This window comes from Anolis carolinensis, unplaced genomic scaffold (assembly GCF_035594765.1).
Source record: "Anolis carolinensis isolate JA03-04 unplaced genomic scaffold, rAnoCar3.1.pri scaffold_7, whole genome shotgun sequence".
NCBI classification, from domain to species: domain Eukaryota; kingdom Metazoa; phylum Chordata; class Lepidosauria; order Squamata; family Dactyloidae; genus Anolis; species Anolis carolinensis.
In genome coordinates, this window is record NW_026943818.1 from 31,944,592 (window position 1) to 31,959,591 (window position 15,000).

General features: G+C 37.9%; 1 protein-coding gene across 5 annotated transcripts in view; it reads right to left on the reverse strand.

The window, feature by feature from the left end:
* gatad2a (GATA zinc finger domain containing 2A) overlaps positions 1-15,000 on the reverse strand; it is a 59,387-nt gene that overhangs the window by 23,871 nt on the left and 20,516 nt on the right. For 2 of the 5 annotated variants that reach the window (XM_062960362.1, XM_062960366.1), the window contains exons 2-3: positions 12,347-12,414; positions 7,038-7,104 (exon numbers count right to left, since the gene is read on the reverse strand). The gene's annotated coding sequence lies outside the window, so the exon portion shown is untranslated. The remainder of the gene's footprint in view (positions 1-7,037; positions 7,105-12,346; positions 12,415-15,000) is intronic. The other 3 variants (XM_062960364.1, XM_062960365.1, XM_062960363.1) reach the window with 2 other exon arrangements.

A 15,000-nucleotide genomic window follows, 5' to 3' on the forward strand; every position in this document is an offset into this window, starting at 1 on the left:
AGTCCGAGCCAAGTTCACATTGATCACACAACATAATAATAATAATAATAATAATAATAATAATAAGTGATCAATGTCCATGTAAAAGTCTGAGACAAGTTCACATTGATCACACAACATAATAATAATAATAATAATAATAATAATAATAATAATAATAAGTGATCAATGTCTAGGTAAAAGTCCGAGCCAAGTTCACATTGATAACATAACATAATAATAATAATAATAAGTGATCAATGTCTAGGTAAAAGTCCAAGCCAAGTTCACATTGATCACACATAATAATAATAATAATAATAATAATAATAATAAGTGATCAATGTCTAGGTAAAAGTCCAAGCCAAGTTCACATTGATCACATAACATAATAATAATAATAATAATAATAATAATAATAATAATAAGTGATCAATGTCTAGGTAAAAGTCCAAGCCAAGTTCACATTGATCACACAACATAATAATAATAATAATAATAATAATAATAATAATAATAATAACAATAATATTATAACTTCAAAGACTCTGGCAGAAACCAGTGCAGGTGGTCCCAGTGGTGATGGGCACACTGGGTGCCGTGCCAAAAGATCTCAGCCGGCATTTGGAAACAATAGACATTGACAAAATTACCATCTGCCAACTGCAAAAGGCCACCTTACTGGGATCTGCACGCATCATCCGAAAATACATCACACAGTCCTAGACACTTGGGAAGTGTTCGACTTGTGGTTTTGTGAAACGAAATCCAGCATATCTATCTTGTTTGCTGTGTCATACAACGTCGTTGTGTCAATAATAATAATAATAATAAGTGGACAATGTCTAGGTAAAAGTCCGAGCCAAGTTCACATTGATCACACAACATAATAATAATAATAATAATAAGTGATCAATGTCCAGATGGCCAGCCCATTTCCCCCCCCCCCCTTTCTTATGGGTACCCCAAATTGTGACATCTGACTTTTAAAACTCCTTCTTTGCAAAGAAAAGGAACTTCTCCCAAAGTTTCACGCAGAAATACATGTATGTTTTGGACTGGGATGCAAAGGTAAAGAGCTGAGTCAGTTTGCGATCCCATGACATCACTGGCTCCACACATGACCTCCTTCCCAGGATTCACCGGGGGAGACAAAAGCCCCTTTTCCAGAAAGCCGGACGGAACCGGTTCCCGGGGGTCGTTAACACATGCAGTCCCATGCATGCACGCATGCATGCGTGTGCACACAAAACACGCAAACAAAACAGGCTGCCGTTTGCATTCCACAAGTCCCTCCCTGGCCTTAAAGGGGACAGCGCATGTCTCTTTAAGAGAGGATCCCATAACACCACTACATTATATTATTAGTATAATAATTAGTATTATTAGTATTATATAATATATATCTTGTACCATATCATATGCTGCAGTATATACAATTATATATAATTATATATATAATATTATTATAGTACATTATATATTATACTATTATAATATATATTATATGTTATAATATAATACAGCATATCCTGCAGTAAATACAATTATATATAATTTTATATATCATATTATTATAGTACATTATATATTATACTATTATAATATATATTATATATTATAATATAATACATCATATGCTGCAGTAAATACAATTATATATAATTATATATATTATACTATTATAATATATATTATATGTTATAATATAATACAGCATATGCTGCAGTAAATACAATTTTATATAATTTTATATATCATATTATTATAGTATATTAGATATTATATTATTATTATATATATTATATGTTATAATATAATACAGCATATGCTGCAGTAAATACAATTATATATAATTATATATATTATATTATTATAGTACATTATATATTATACTATTATAATATATATTATATGTTATAATATAATACAGCATATGCTGCAGTAAATACAATTATATATAATTTTATATATATAATATTATTATAGTACATTAGATATTATATTATTATTATATATATTATATATTATAATATAATACATCATATGCTGCAGTAAATACAATTATATATAATTATATATATTATACTATTATAATATATATTATATGTTATAATATAATACAGCATATGCTGCAGTAAATACAATTATATATAATTTTATATATCATATTATTATAGTACATTAGATATTATATTATTATTATATATATTATATGTTATAATATAATACATCATATGCTGCAGTAAATACAATTATATATAATTATATATATTATACTATTATAATATATATTATATGTTATAATATAATACAGCATATGCTGCAGTAAATACAATTATATATAATTTTATATATCATATTATTATAGTACATTAGATATTATATTATTATTATATATATTATATGTTATAATATAATACAGCATATGCTGCAGTAAATACAATTATATATAATTTTATATATCATATTATAGTACATTATATATTATACTATTATAATATATATTATATGTTATAATATAATACAGCATATGCTGCAGTAAATACAATTATATATAATTATATATATAATATTATTATAGTACATTATATATTATACTATTATAATATATATTATATGTTATAATATAATACATCATATGCTGCATATGATAATAATAATAATAATAATATATCTCAGCAAACTCCCAGGACTCCATGGCAGGTCACATGGGGTCAATGTGCGTCCATTCAATTACATCCAGCATCAGAAGTCAAACTGTGGAATTAATGGTTGATTGACACATATTATTATTATTATTATTATTATTATTATTATTATTATATCTCAGCAAACTACAACTGCCAGGACTCCATAGCAGTTCAAATGGGGCCAATGTGTAATCAGATGCAGCATCAGAACTCAAATATTATTATTATTATTATTATTATTATTATTATTATTATTATTATTATTATTATATCTCAGCAAACTACAACTCCCAGGACTCCATAGCAGTTCAAATGGGGCCAATGTGTAATCAGATGCAGCATCAGAACTCAAACTGATAGACTTGCATTATAATATTATTATTATTATTATTATTATTATTATTATTATTATTATTATTATTATATCTCAGCAAACTACAACTCCCAGGACTCCATAGCAGTTCAAATGGGGCCAATGTGTAATCAGATGCAGCATCAGAACTCAAACTGATAGACTTGCATTATAATATTATTATTATTATTATTATTATTATTATTATTTTATTATATCTCAGCAAACTACAACTGCCAGGACTCCATAGCAGTTCAAATGGGGCCAAATTGTAATCAGATGCAGCATCAGAACTCAAACTGATGGACGTGATTATTATTATTATTATTAATAATAATAATAATAATATATCTCAGCAAACTACAACTCCCAGGACTCCATAGCAGTTCAAATGGGGTGTAATCAGATGCAGCATCAGAACTCAAACTGATTGACATGCATTATATTATTATTATTATTATTATTATTATTATTATTATTATTATTATTATTATTATTATTATTATTATTATATCTCAGCAAACTACAACTGCCAGGACTCCATAGCAGTTCAAATGGGGCCAAATTGTAATCAGATGCAGCATCAGAACTCAAATTGATGGACGTGCATTATATTATTATTATTATTATTATAATATCTCAGCAAACTACAACTCCCAGGACTCCATAGCAGTTCAAATGGGGCCAATGTGTAATGAGATGCAGCATCAGAACTCAAACTGATGGACGTGATTATTATTATTATTATTAATAATAATAATAATAATAATATATCTCAGCAAACTACAACTCCCAGGACTCCATAGCAGTTCAAATGGGGTGTAATCAGATGCAGCATCAGAACTCAAACTGATTGACATGCATTATATTATTATTATTATTATTATTATTATTATTAATAATAATAATAATAATACTAAATCTCAGCAAACTACAACTCCCAGGACTCCATAGCAGTTCAAATGGGGTGTAATCAGATGCAGCACCAGAACTCAAACTGATTGACATGCATTTTATTATTATTATTATTATTAATAATAATAATAATAATACTAAATCTCAGCAAACTACAACTCCCAGGACTCCATGGCAGGTCAAATGAGGTCAGGAACCAGATCCCAGCTTCAGTTGTTTACCTTTCCTATTTTGGGATATAATTAAAAGGATATTAAATTGAGGAAAGCGGAGGCCAGGATGCCTTTTGGAGGTGCAAAAGGGATGCTGGGAGTTGTAGTTCCTCAAGCAAGTTCCTATTGGGAAAAAGGAGGCGAAGGTGGGAGGTTTCCCAGGCCGGCCGGGCAGGGAAGGGTTAATCCCTGCCATCTTCATGCCATTCACTGATATGTCCATTAAGGGTGTTACGTAACAAAATGGCAGGCCTTAACCCTTTCGGGTGTCCGTCACGGCTGGCTGGCTGTCCGTCACGGGGCAGAGCTCAAGGCAACCAGAGGGGAAAAGAAAGAGGACCATTAATAATAATAATAATAATAATAATAATAATAGATATATAGATGCTCTGAGTCTCCTTCAGGGGAGATAAAGCAGGGTATAAATTATTATTATCATTATTATTATTAATAATAATAATAATAATAATAGATACATAGCCGCTTTGTGTTTCCTTTGGGTGTAATAATAATAATAATAATTAATAATAATAATAGATACATAGTCACTTGGAATCTCCTTCGGATATAAATATAATAATAATAACAACAACAATAATAGTAATAGATATATAATAATAATAATAGATATATAGATGCTCTGAGTCTCCTTCAGGGGAGATAAAGCAGGGTATAAATTATTATTATTATTATTATTATTATTAATAATAATAATAATAATAGATACATAGCCGCTTTGTGTTTCCTTTGGGTATAAATATTATAATAATAATAATAATAATAATAATAATAATAATAATAATAATAATAATAATAATAGATACATAGTCGCTTGGAATCTCCTTCGGATATAAATATAATAATAATAACAACAATAATAACAGTAATAGATATATAGCCACTTTGAGTACTCTTCGGGTATAAATAAATATTATTATTATTATAGAAACATAGCCGCTTTGAGTATTCTTCATGTATAAATAATAATAATAATAATAATAATAATAGATACATAGCCACTTTGAGTCTCCTTCGGGTATAATAATAATAATAATAATAATAATAATAATAATAATAGATACATAGCCGCTTTGAGTCTTTCGGGTATAATAATAACAACAACAACAACAACAACAATAATAATAATAGATACTTAGCTGCTTTGAGTCTCTTCAGGTATAATAATAATAATAATAATAATAATAGTAATAATAATAATAGATACATAGCCGCTTCGAGTCGCCTTCGGGTATAAATATAATATTAATAATAATAATGTTTCTGGAGTTGAACATCTCCAAAGGATCCAATAATAATAATAATAATAATAATAATAATAATAATAATAATAATAATAATAATAATAGATAGATAGCCACTTTGAGTCTCCTTTGGGTATAAATATAATAATAATAATAATAATAATAATGACAGTTGGAGCTGCTGTGCAATCTCAGTCCAGAGATAAATGCAAAATAATAATAATAATCATCATCATCATCATCTTTTTAGTGATATTAGACACCTTGTGTCTTGGCCAAGAAATAATTGTAGTAATAATAATAATAGTAATAACAATAATAATAATAATAATAATAATAATAATAATAATAATAATAACAACAATAATAATAATTTTAGTGATGTTAGAAACTTTGTGTCTTGGCCAAGAAATAATAATAATAGTAATAGTAGTAGTAATAATGATAATTATGATCATTATCATCATCATCATCATCATCTTTTTAGTGATATTAGACACCTTGTGGTTTCGCCAAGAAATAATTGTAATAATAATAATAATATTTTTAGTGATGTTAGACACTTTGTGTCTTGGCCAAGAAATAATAATAATAATAGTAATAGTAGTAGTAGTAATAATAATAATAATAATAATAATAATAATAATAACCATCATCATCATCTTTTTAGTGATGCTAGACATTTTGTGTCTTGGCCAAGAAATAATAATAATAGTAATGGTAGTAGTAGTAATAATAATAATAATAACCATCATCATCATCTTTTTAGTGATGCTAGACATTTTGTGTCTTGGCCAAGAAATAATAATAATAGTAATGGTAGTAGTAGTAATAATAATAATAATAACCATCATCATCATCTTTTTAGTGATGCTAGACATTTTGTGTCTTGGCCAAGAAATAATAATAATAGTAATGGTAGTAGTAGTAATAATAATAATAATAACCATCATCATCATCTTTTTAGTGATGCTAGACATTTTGTGTCTTGGCCAAGAAATAATAATAATAGTAATGGTAGTAGTAGTAGTTATAATAATAATAATAATAATAATAATAATAATAATAATAATAACCATCATCATCATCTTTTTAGTGATGCTAGACATTTTGTGTCTTGGCCAAGAAATAATAATAATAGTAATAGTAATAATAATAATAATAATAATAATAATAATAATATTAACCATCATCATCATCTTTTTAGTGATGTTAGACATTTTGTGTCTTGGCCAAGAAATAATAATAATAGTAATAGTAATAGTAGTAGTAGTAATAATAACAATAATAGTAATAATAATAACCATCATCATCATCTTTTTGGTGATGCTAGACACTTTGTTTCTTGGACACAAAATAAATGTGGGATAATAATAATAATAATAATAATAATAATAATAATAATAATAATAATAATAGTTTTTCAAGTCATTTTAATTGACGCCTACTTTCTAATTCTATTGTAATGTTTGGATGTTGCCGGCACAACGAGAGCCCTCCCGAAAGATGCCCAACCAGGCTCTGTTCTGGGATCAAGGCAAGGGACCCCAGAGGCCATCTAGTCCAGCCCCGTTTTGCAATGCAAAGGGTAGACAACCAAAAGAAAGTCGGAGGACGTTCCTACCTGTCCCAGATGGTCATGGGTTCAGGAGAAGGGTGGTCCCGATCTTCCAGGGAGACGTAGTCCAACTGCAAGGAAACAAGAGAAGGAGAGAGGAGGAATAAAACTCTTGTCATCCACCTGGAGAACTTTTGAACTTCTCCTCTGTCAGGAGGGCTCAGATTGTGGGGTTGGACTGGATGGCCTTTGGAGGTCCCTTCCAGCTCTATGTTTCCAGGATTCCCCGCTCTTCTCCCTTTTCCTTCTCCGCTTCCTACTCTTTTCCTTCCACCTGCTTTTCTTCCTCTTCTTCTCCCCTCTTTCCCTTGCTCTTCTTCTTTCTCTTCCTCCTCCCCTCCTCCTCCTCTTCTTTTTCTTCTTTCCCCCCTCCATCTCTTCTTCTCAGTCTCTCCGTTCCTTCTTCTTCCTTCACTTCTTCCCTCTTTCCCTCCTTCTCTTCCTCTTCTCCCTCCCTCTTTCCCTTGCTCTTCTTCTTTCTCTTCCTCCTCCCCTCCTCCTCCTCTTCTTTTTCTTCTTTCCCCCCTCCATCTCTTCTTCTCAGTCTCTCCTTTCCTTCTTCTTCCTTCACTTCTTCCCTCTTTCCCTCCTTCTCTTCCTCTTCTCCCTCCCTCTTTCCCTTGCTCTTCTTCTTTCTCTTCCTCCTCCCCTCCTCCTCCTCCTCTTTTTCTTCTTTCCCCCCTCCATCTCTTCTTCTCAGTCTCTCCTTTCCTTCTTCTTCCTTCACTTCTTCCCTCCTTCCCTCCTTCTCTTCCTCTTCTCCCTCCCTCTTTCCCTTGCTCTTCTTCTTTCTCTTCCTCCTCCCCTCCTCCTCCTCTTCTTTTTCTTCTTTCCCCCCTCCATCTCTTCTTCTCAGTCTCTCCTTTCCTTCTTCTTCCTTCACTTCTTCCCTCTTTCCCTCCTTCTCTTCCTCTTCTCCCTCCCTCTTTCCCTTGCTCTTCTTCTTTCTCTTCCTCCTCCCCTCCTCCTCCTCCTCTTTTTCTTCTTTCCCCCCTCCATCTCTTCTTCTCAGTCTCTCCTTTCCTTCTTCTTCCTTCACTTCTTCCCTCCTTCCCTCCTTCTCTTCCTCTTCTCCCTCCCTCTTTCCCTTGCTCTTCTTCTTTCTCTTCCTCCTCCCCTCCTCCTCCTCTTCTTTTTCTTCTTTCCCCCCTCCATCTCTTCTTCTCAGTCTCTCCTTTCCTTCTTCTTCCTTCACTTCTTCCCTCCTTCCCTCCTTCTCTTCCTCTTCTCCCTCCCTCTTTCCCTTGCTCTTCTTCTTTCTCTTCCTCCTCCCCTCCTCCTCCTCTTCTTTTTCTTCTTTCCCCCCTCCATCTCTTCTTCTCAGTCTCTCCGTTCCTTCTTCTTCCTTCACTTCTTCCCTCTTTCCCTCCTTCTCTTCCTCTTCTCCCTCCCTCTTTCCCTTGCTCTTCTTCTTTCTCTTCCTCCTCCCCTCCTCCTCCTCTTCTTTTTCTTCTTTCCCCCCTCCATCTCTTCTTCTCAGTCTCTCCTTTCCTTCTTCTTCCTTCACTTCTTCCCTCTTTCCCTCCTTCTCTTCCTCTTCTCCCTCCCTCTTTCCCTTGCTCTTCTTCTTTCTCTTCCTCCTCCCCTCCTCCTCCTCTTCTTTTTCTTCTTTCCCCCCTCCATCTCTTCTTCTCAGTCTCTCCTTTCCTTCTTCTTCCTTCACTTCTTCCCTCTTTCCCTCCTTCTCTTCCTCTTCTCCCTCCCTCTTTCCCTTGCTCTTCTTCTTTCTCTTCCTCCTCCCCTCCTCCTCCTCTTCTTTTTCTTCTTTCCCCCCTCCATCTCTTCTTCTCAGTCTCTCCGTTCCTTCTTCTTCCTTCACTTCTTCCCTCTTTCCCTCCTTCTCTTCCTCTTCTCCCTCCCTCTTTCCCTTGCTCTTCTTCTTTCTCTTCCTCCTCCCCTCCTCCTCCTCTTCTTTTTCTTCTTTCCCCCCTCCATCTCTTCTTCTCAGTCTCTCCTTTCCTTCTTCTTCCTTCACTTCTTCCCTCTTTCCCTCCTTCTCTTCCTCTTCTCCCTCCCTCTTTCCCTTGCTCTTCTTCTTTCTCTTCCTCCTCCCCTCCTCCTCCTCCTCTTTTTCTTCTTTCCCCCCTCCATCTCTTCTTCTCAGTCTCTCCTTTCCTTCTTCTTCCTTCACTTCTTCCCTCCTTCCCTCCTTCTCTTCCTCTTCTCCCTCCCTCTTTCCCTTGCTCTTCTTCTTTCTCTTCCTCCTCCCCTCCTCCTCCTCTTCTTTTTCTTCTTTCCCCCCTCCATCTCTTCTTCTCAGTCTCTCCTTTCCTTCTTCTTCCTTCACTTCTTCCCTCTTTCCCTCCTTCTCTTCCTCTTCTCCCTCCCTCTTTCCCTTGCTCTTCTTCTTTCTCTTCCTCCTCCCCTCCTCCTCCTCTTCTTTTTCTTCTTTCCCCCCTCCATCTCTTCTTCTCAGTCTCTCCTTTCCTTCTTCTTCCTTCACTTCTTCCCTCCTTCCCTCCTTCTCTTCCTCTTCTCCCTCCCTCTTTCCCTTGCTCTTCTTCTTTCTCTTCCTCCTCCCCTCCTCCTCCTCTTCTTTTTCTTCTTTCCCCCCTCCATCTCTTCTTCTCAGTCTCTCCGTTCCTTCTTCTTCCTTCACTTCTTCCCTCTTTCCCTCCTTCTCTTCCTCTTCTCCCTCCCTCTTTCCCTTGCTCTTCTTCTTTCTCTTCCTCCTCCCCTCCTCCTCCTCTTCTTTTTCTTCTTTCCCCCCTCCATCTCTTCTTCTCAGTCTCTCCTTTCCTTCTTCTTCCTTCACTTCTTCCCTCTTTCCCTCCTTCTCTTCCTCTTCTCCCTCCCTCTTTCCCTTGCTCTTCTTCTTTCTCTTCCTCCTCCCCTCCTCCTCCTCTTCTTTTTCTTCTTTCCCCCCTCCATCTCTTCTTCTCAGTCTCTCCGTTCCTTCTTCTTCCTTCACTTCTTCCCTCTTTCCCTCCTTCTCTTCCTCTTCTCCCTCCCTCTTTCCCTTGCTCTTCTTCTTTCTCTTCCTCCTCCCCTCCTCCTCCTCTTCTTTTTCTTCTTTCCCCCCTCCATCTCTTCTTCTCAGTCTCTCCTTTCCTTCTTCTTCCTTCACTTCTTCCCTCTTTCCCTCCTTCTCTTCCTCTTCTCCCTCCCTCTTTCCCTTGCTCTTCTTCTTTCTCTTCCTCCTCCCCTCCTCCTCCTCCTCTTTTTCTTCTTTCCCCCCTCCATCTCTTCTTCTCAGTCTCTCCTTTCCTTCTTCTTCCTTCACTTCTTCCCTCCTTCCCTCCTTCTCTTCCTCTTCTCCCTCCCTCTTTCCCTTGCTCTTCTTCTTTCTCTTCCTCCTCCCCTCCTCCTCCTCTTCTTTTTCTTCTTTCCCCCCTCCATCTCTTCTTCTCAGTCTCTCCTTTCCTTCTTCTTCCTTCACTTCTTCCCTCCTTCTCTTCCTCTTCTCCCTCCCTCTTTCCCTTGCTCTTCTTCTTTCTCTTCCTCCTCCTCCTCCTCCTCTTCTTTTTCTTCTTTCCCCCCTCCATCTCTTCTTCTCAGTCTCTCCGTTCCTTCTTCTTCCTTCACTTCTTCCCTCCTTCCCTCCTTCTCTTCCTCTTCTCCCTCCCTCTTTCCCTTGCTCTTCTTCTTTCTCTTCCTCCTCCCCTCCTCCTCCTCTTCTTTTTCTTCTTTCCCCCCTCCATCTCTTCTTCTCAGTCTCTCCTTTCCTTCTTCTTCCTTCACTTCTTCCCTCTTTCCCTCCTTCTCTTCCTCTTCTCCCTCCCTCTTTCCCTTGCTCTTCTTCTTTCTCTTCCTCCTCCCCTCCTCCTCCTCTTTTTCTTCTTTCCCCCCTCCATCTCTTCTTCTCAGTCTCTCCGTTCCTTCTTCTTCCTTCACTTCTTCCCTCTTTCCCTCCTTCTCTTCCTCTTCTCCCTCCCTCTTTCCCTTGCTCTTCTTCTTTCTCTTCCTCCTCCCCTCCTCCTCCTCTTCTTTTTCTTCTTTCCCCCCTCCATCTCTTCTTCTCAGTCTCTCCTTTCCTTCTTCTTCCTTCACTTCTTCCCTCTTTCCCTCCTTCTCTTCCTCTTCTCCCTCCCTCTTTCCCTTGCTCTTCTTCTTTCTCTTCCTCCTCCCCTCCTCCTCCTCTTTTTCTTCTTTCCCCCCTCCATCTCTTCTTCTCAGTCTCTCCGTTCCTTCTTCTTCCTTCACTTCTTCCCTCCTTCCCTCCTTCTCTTCCTCTTCTCCCTCCCTCTTTCCCTTGCTCTTCTTCTTTCTCTTCCTCCTCCTCCTCCTCCTCTTCTTTTTCTTCTTTCCCCCCTCCATCTCTTCTTCTCAGTCTCTCCGTTCCTTCTTCTTCCTTCACTTCTTCCCTCTTTCCCTCCTTCTCTTCCTCTTCTCCCTCCCTCTTTCCCTTGCTCTTCTTCTTTCTCTTCCTCCTCCCCTCCTCCTCCTCTTTTTCTTCTTTCCCCCCTCCATCTCTTCTTCTCAGTCTCTCCGTTCCTTCTTCTTCCTTCACTTCTTCCCTCCTTCCCTCCTTCTCTTCCTCTTCTCCCTCCCTCTTTCCCTTGCTCTTCTTCTTTCTCTTCCTCCTCCTCCTCCTCCTCTTCTTTTTCTTCTTTCCCCCCTCCATCTCTTCTTCTCAGTCTCTCCGTTCCTTCTTCTTCCTTCACTTCTTCCCTCTTTCCCTCCTTCTCTTCCTCTTCTCCCTCCCTCTTTCCCTTGCTCTTCTTCTTTCTCTTCCTCCTCCCCTCCTCCTCCTCTTTTTCTTCTTTCCCCCCTCCATCTCTTCTTCTCAGTCTCTCCGTTCCTTCTTCTTCCTTCACTTCTTCCCTCCTTCCCTCCTTCTCTTCCTCTTCTCCCTCCCTCTTTCCCTTGCTCTTCTTCTTTCTCTTCCTCCTCCCCTCCTCCTCCTCTTCTTTTTCTTCTTTCCCCCCTCCATCTCTTCTTCTCAGTCTCTCCGTTCCTTCTTCTTCCTTCACTTCTTCCCTCCTTCCCTCCTTCTCTTCCTCTTCTCCCTCCCTCTTTCCCTTGCTCTTCTTCTTTCTCTTCCTCCTCCCCTCCTCCTCCTCTTCTTTTTCTTCTTTCCCCCCTCCATCTCTTCTTCTCAGTCTCTCCTTTCCTTCTTCTTCCTTCACTTCTTCCCTCTTTCCCTCCTTCTCTTCCTCTTCTCCCTCCCTCTTTCCCTTGCTCTTCTTCTTTCTCTTCCTCCTCCCCTCCTCCTCCTCTTTTTCTTCTTTCCCCCCTCCATCTCTTCTTCTCAGTCTCTCCTTTCCTTCTTCTTCCTTCACTTCTTCCCTCCTTCTCTTCCTCCTCTTCCCTCTTCTCCCTCCCTCTTTTCCCTTCTCCTTCGGGCCCGGCCTCCTCGCACGCATCCCTTCTTACCTCCTCCTCTTCTTCCTTCTCCTCCAACTCTTCCGAGACTCAACTTCTTCTTCTCTTCCGGAGGTCCCTGGACAAGAGAGAAACAAGAGGAAGGGGGTCTTTGAGTGAGAAGATGGACCCTCAACCCAGGTGATGGAGAGAAGAAGACGAAGAAAAAGAAGAAGAAGTCCTCCTGGGCCTTCCTTCCCGGCACCGAGAGAGAGTGGGCGTTCCGGGGAGGAGGAGGAAGAAGAAGAGGAGGAGGAAGAGCCGGGAGACTCGGTCCTTGCCCCTCTAAGCTGGCTTTGCGCTTCCGGAGCGAGAGAGCAAAGAATGACCTTAGGACTCCAGAGACAGAAAGACAAGAGAGAGACGAGAAGAAGGAGCCCGTTCCAAAAGGAGTTGGAAGAGACCCCCCAAAGGCCATCTAGTCTGACCTCCCATGGGTGAAATAATAATAATAATGATTGATTGAAGTCAAAAATCAGAAACTCCTCAAAGCACAGACAAAAAAAAACCAGTACAAGAAAACCGCACTACAAACTAGAGCAGAATCGGTACCAGAAAGCCGCACTACAAACTAGAGCAGAATCAGTACAAGAAAACCGCACTACAAACTAGAGCAGAATCAGTGCAAGAAAACCGCACTACGAACTAGAGCAGAATCGGTACCAGAAAGCCGCACTACAAACTAGAGCAGAATCAGTACAAGAAAGCCGCACTACAAACTAGAGCAGAATCAGTGCAAGAAAACCGCACTACGAACTAGAGCAGAATCGGTACAAGAAAACCGCACTACGAACTAGAGCAGAATCAGTACCAGAAAACCGCACTGCAAACTAGAGCAGAATCAGTACAAGAAAACCGCACTACAAACTAGAGCAGAATCAGTACAAGAAAACCGCACTACAAACTAGAGCAGAATCAGTACAAGAAAACTGCCCAACAAACTAGAGCAGAATCGGTACAAGAAAACCGCACTACGAACTAGAGCAGAATCAGTACAAGAAAACCGCACTACAAACCAGAGCAGAATCAGTACAAGAAAACCGCACTACAAACTAGAGCAGAATCAGTACAAGAAAACCGCACTACAAACTAGAGCAGAATCAGTACAAGAAAACAGCACTACGAACTAGAGCAGAATCAGTACAAGAAAACCGCACTACAAACTAGAGCAGAATCAGTACAAGAAAACCGCACTACAAACTAGAGCAGAATCAGTACAAGAAAACCGCACTACAAACCAGAGCAGAATCAGTACAAGAAAACCGCACTACAAACTAGAGCAGAATCAGTACAAGAAAACCGCACTACAAACTAGAGCAGAATCAGTACAAGAAAACAGCACTACGAACTAGAGCAGAATCAGTACAAGAAAACCGCACTACAAACTAGAGCAGAATCAGTACAAGAAAACCGCACTACAAACTAGAGCAGAATCAGTACAAGAAAACCGCACTACAAACTAGAGCAGAACCAGTACAAGAAAACCGCACTACAAACTAGAGCAGAATCAGTACAAGAAAACCGCACTACAAACTAGAGCAGAATCAGTACAAGAAAACAGCACTACGAACTAGAGCAGAATCAGTGCAAGAAAACCGCACTACGAACTAGAGCAGAATCGGTACCAGAAAGCCGCACTACAAACTAGAGCAGAATCAGTGCAAGAAAACCGCACTACGAACTAGAGCAGAATCGGTACAAGAAAACCGCACTACGAACTAGAGCAGAATGAGTACCAGAAAACCGCACTGCAAACTAGAGCAGAATCAGTACAAGAAAACCGCACTACAAACTAGAGCAGAATCAGTACAAGAAAACCGCACTACAAACTAGAGCAGAATCAGTACAAGAAAACCGCACTACAAACTAGAGCAGAATCAGTACCAGAAAACCGCACTACAAACTAGAGCAGAATCAGTACCAGAAAACCGCACTACAAACTAGAGCAGAATCAGTACAAGAAAACCGCACTACAAACTAGAGCAGAATCAGTACAAGAAAACCGCACTACAAACTAGAGCAGAATCAGTACAAGAAAACAGCACTACGAACTAGAGCAGAATCAGTACAAGAAAACCGCACTACAAACCAGAGCAGAATCAGTACAAGAAAACCGCACTACAAACTAGAGCAGAATCAGTACAAGAAAACCGCACTACAAACTAGAGCAGAATCAGTACAAGAAAACCGCACTACAAACCAGAGCAGAATCAGTACAAGAAAACCGCACTACAAACTAGAGCAGAATCAGTACAAGAAAACCGCACTACAAACTATAATAATAATAATAATAATAATAATGAGAATAATATACGCCAGGGGCAAACCTATAACGAAGATACATGGTCAAGAAAGCCTTAAAGAGCATCGCCGTAAGTCAAAGTCAACCTGATACAACAACAATAATAATAATAATAGGCTTATATTATTATTATCATTATTATTATGATCCAAGGGCAAACCTATAACGAAGATACATGGTCAAAAAAGTCAAAGAACATCGCCGTAAGTCCAACCTAAAATAATAATAATAATAATAATAATAATAATAATAATAATAATAATATCAGGCTTATATTATTATTTTTATTATCATTATCATTATCATCATCATCATCATCATCATATGAGCCAAGGGCAAACCTATGATGAAGATACATGGTCA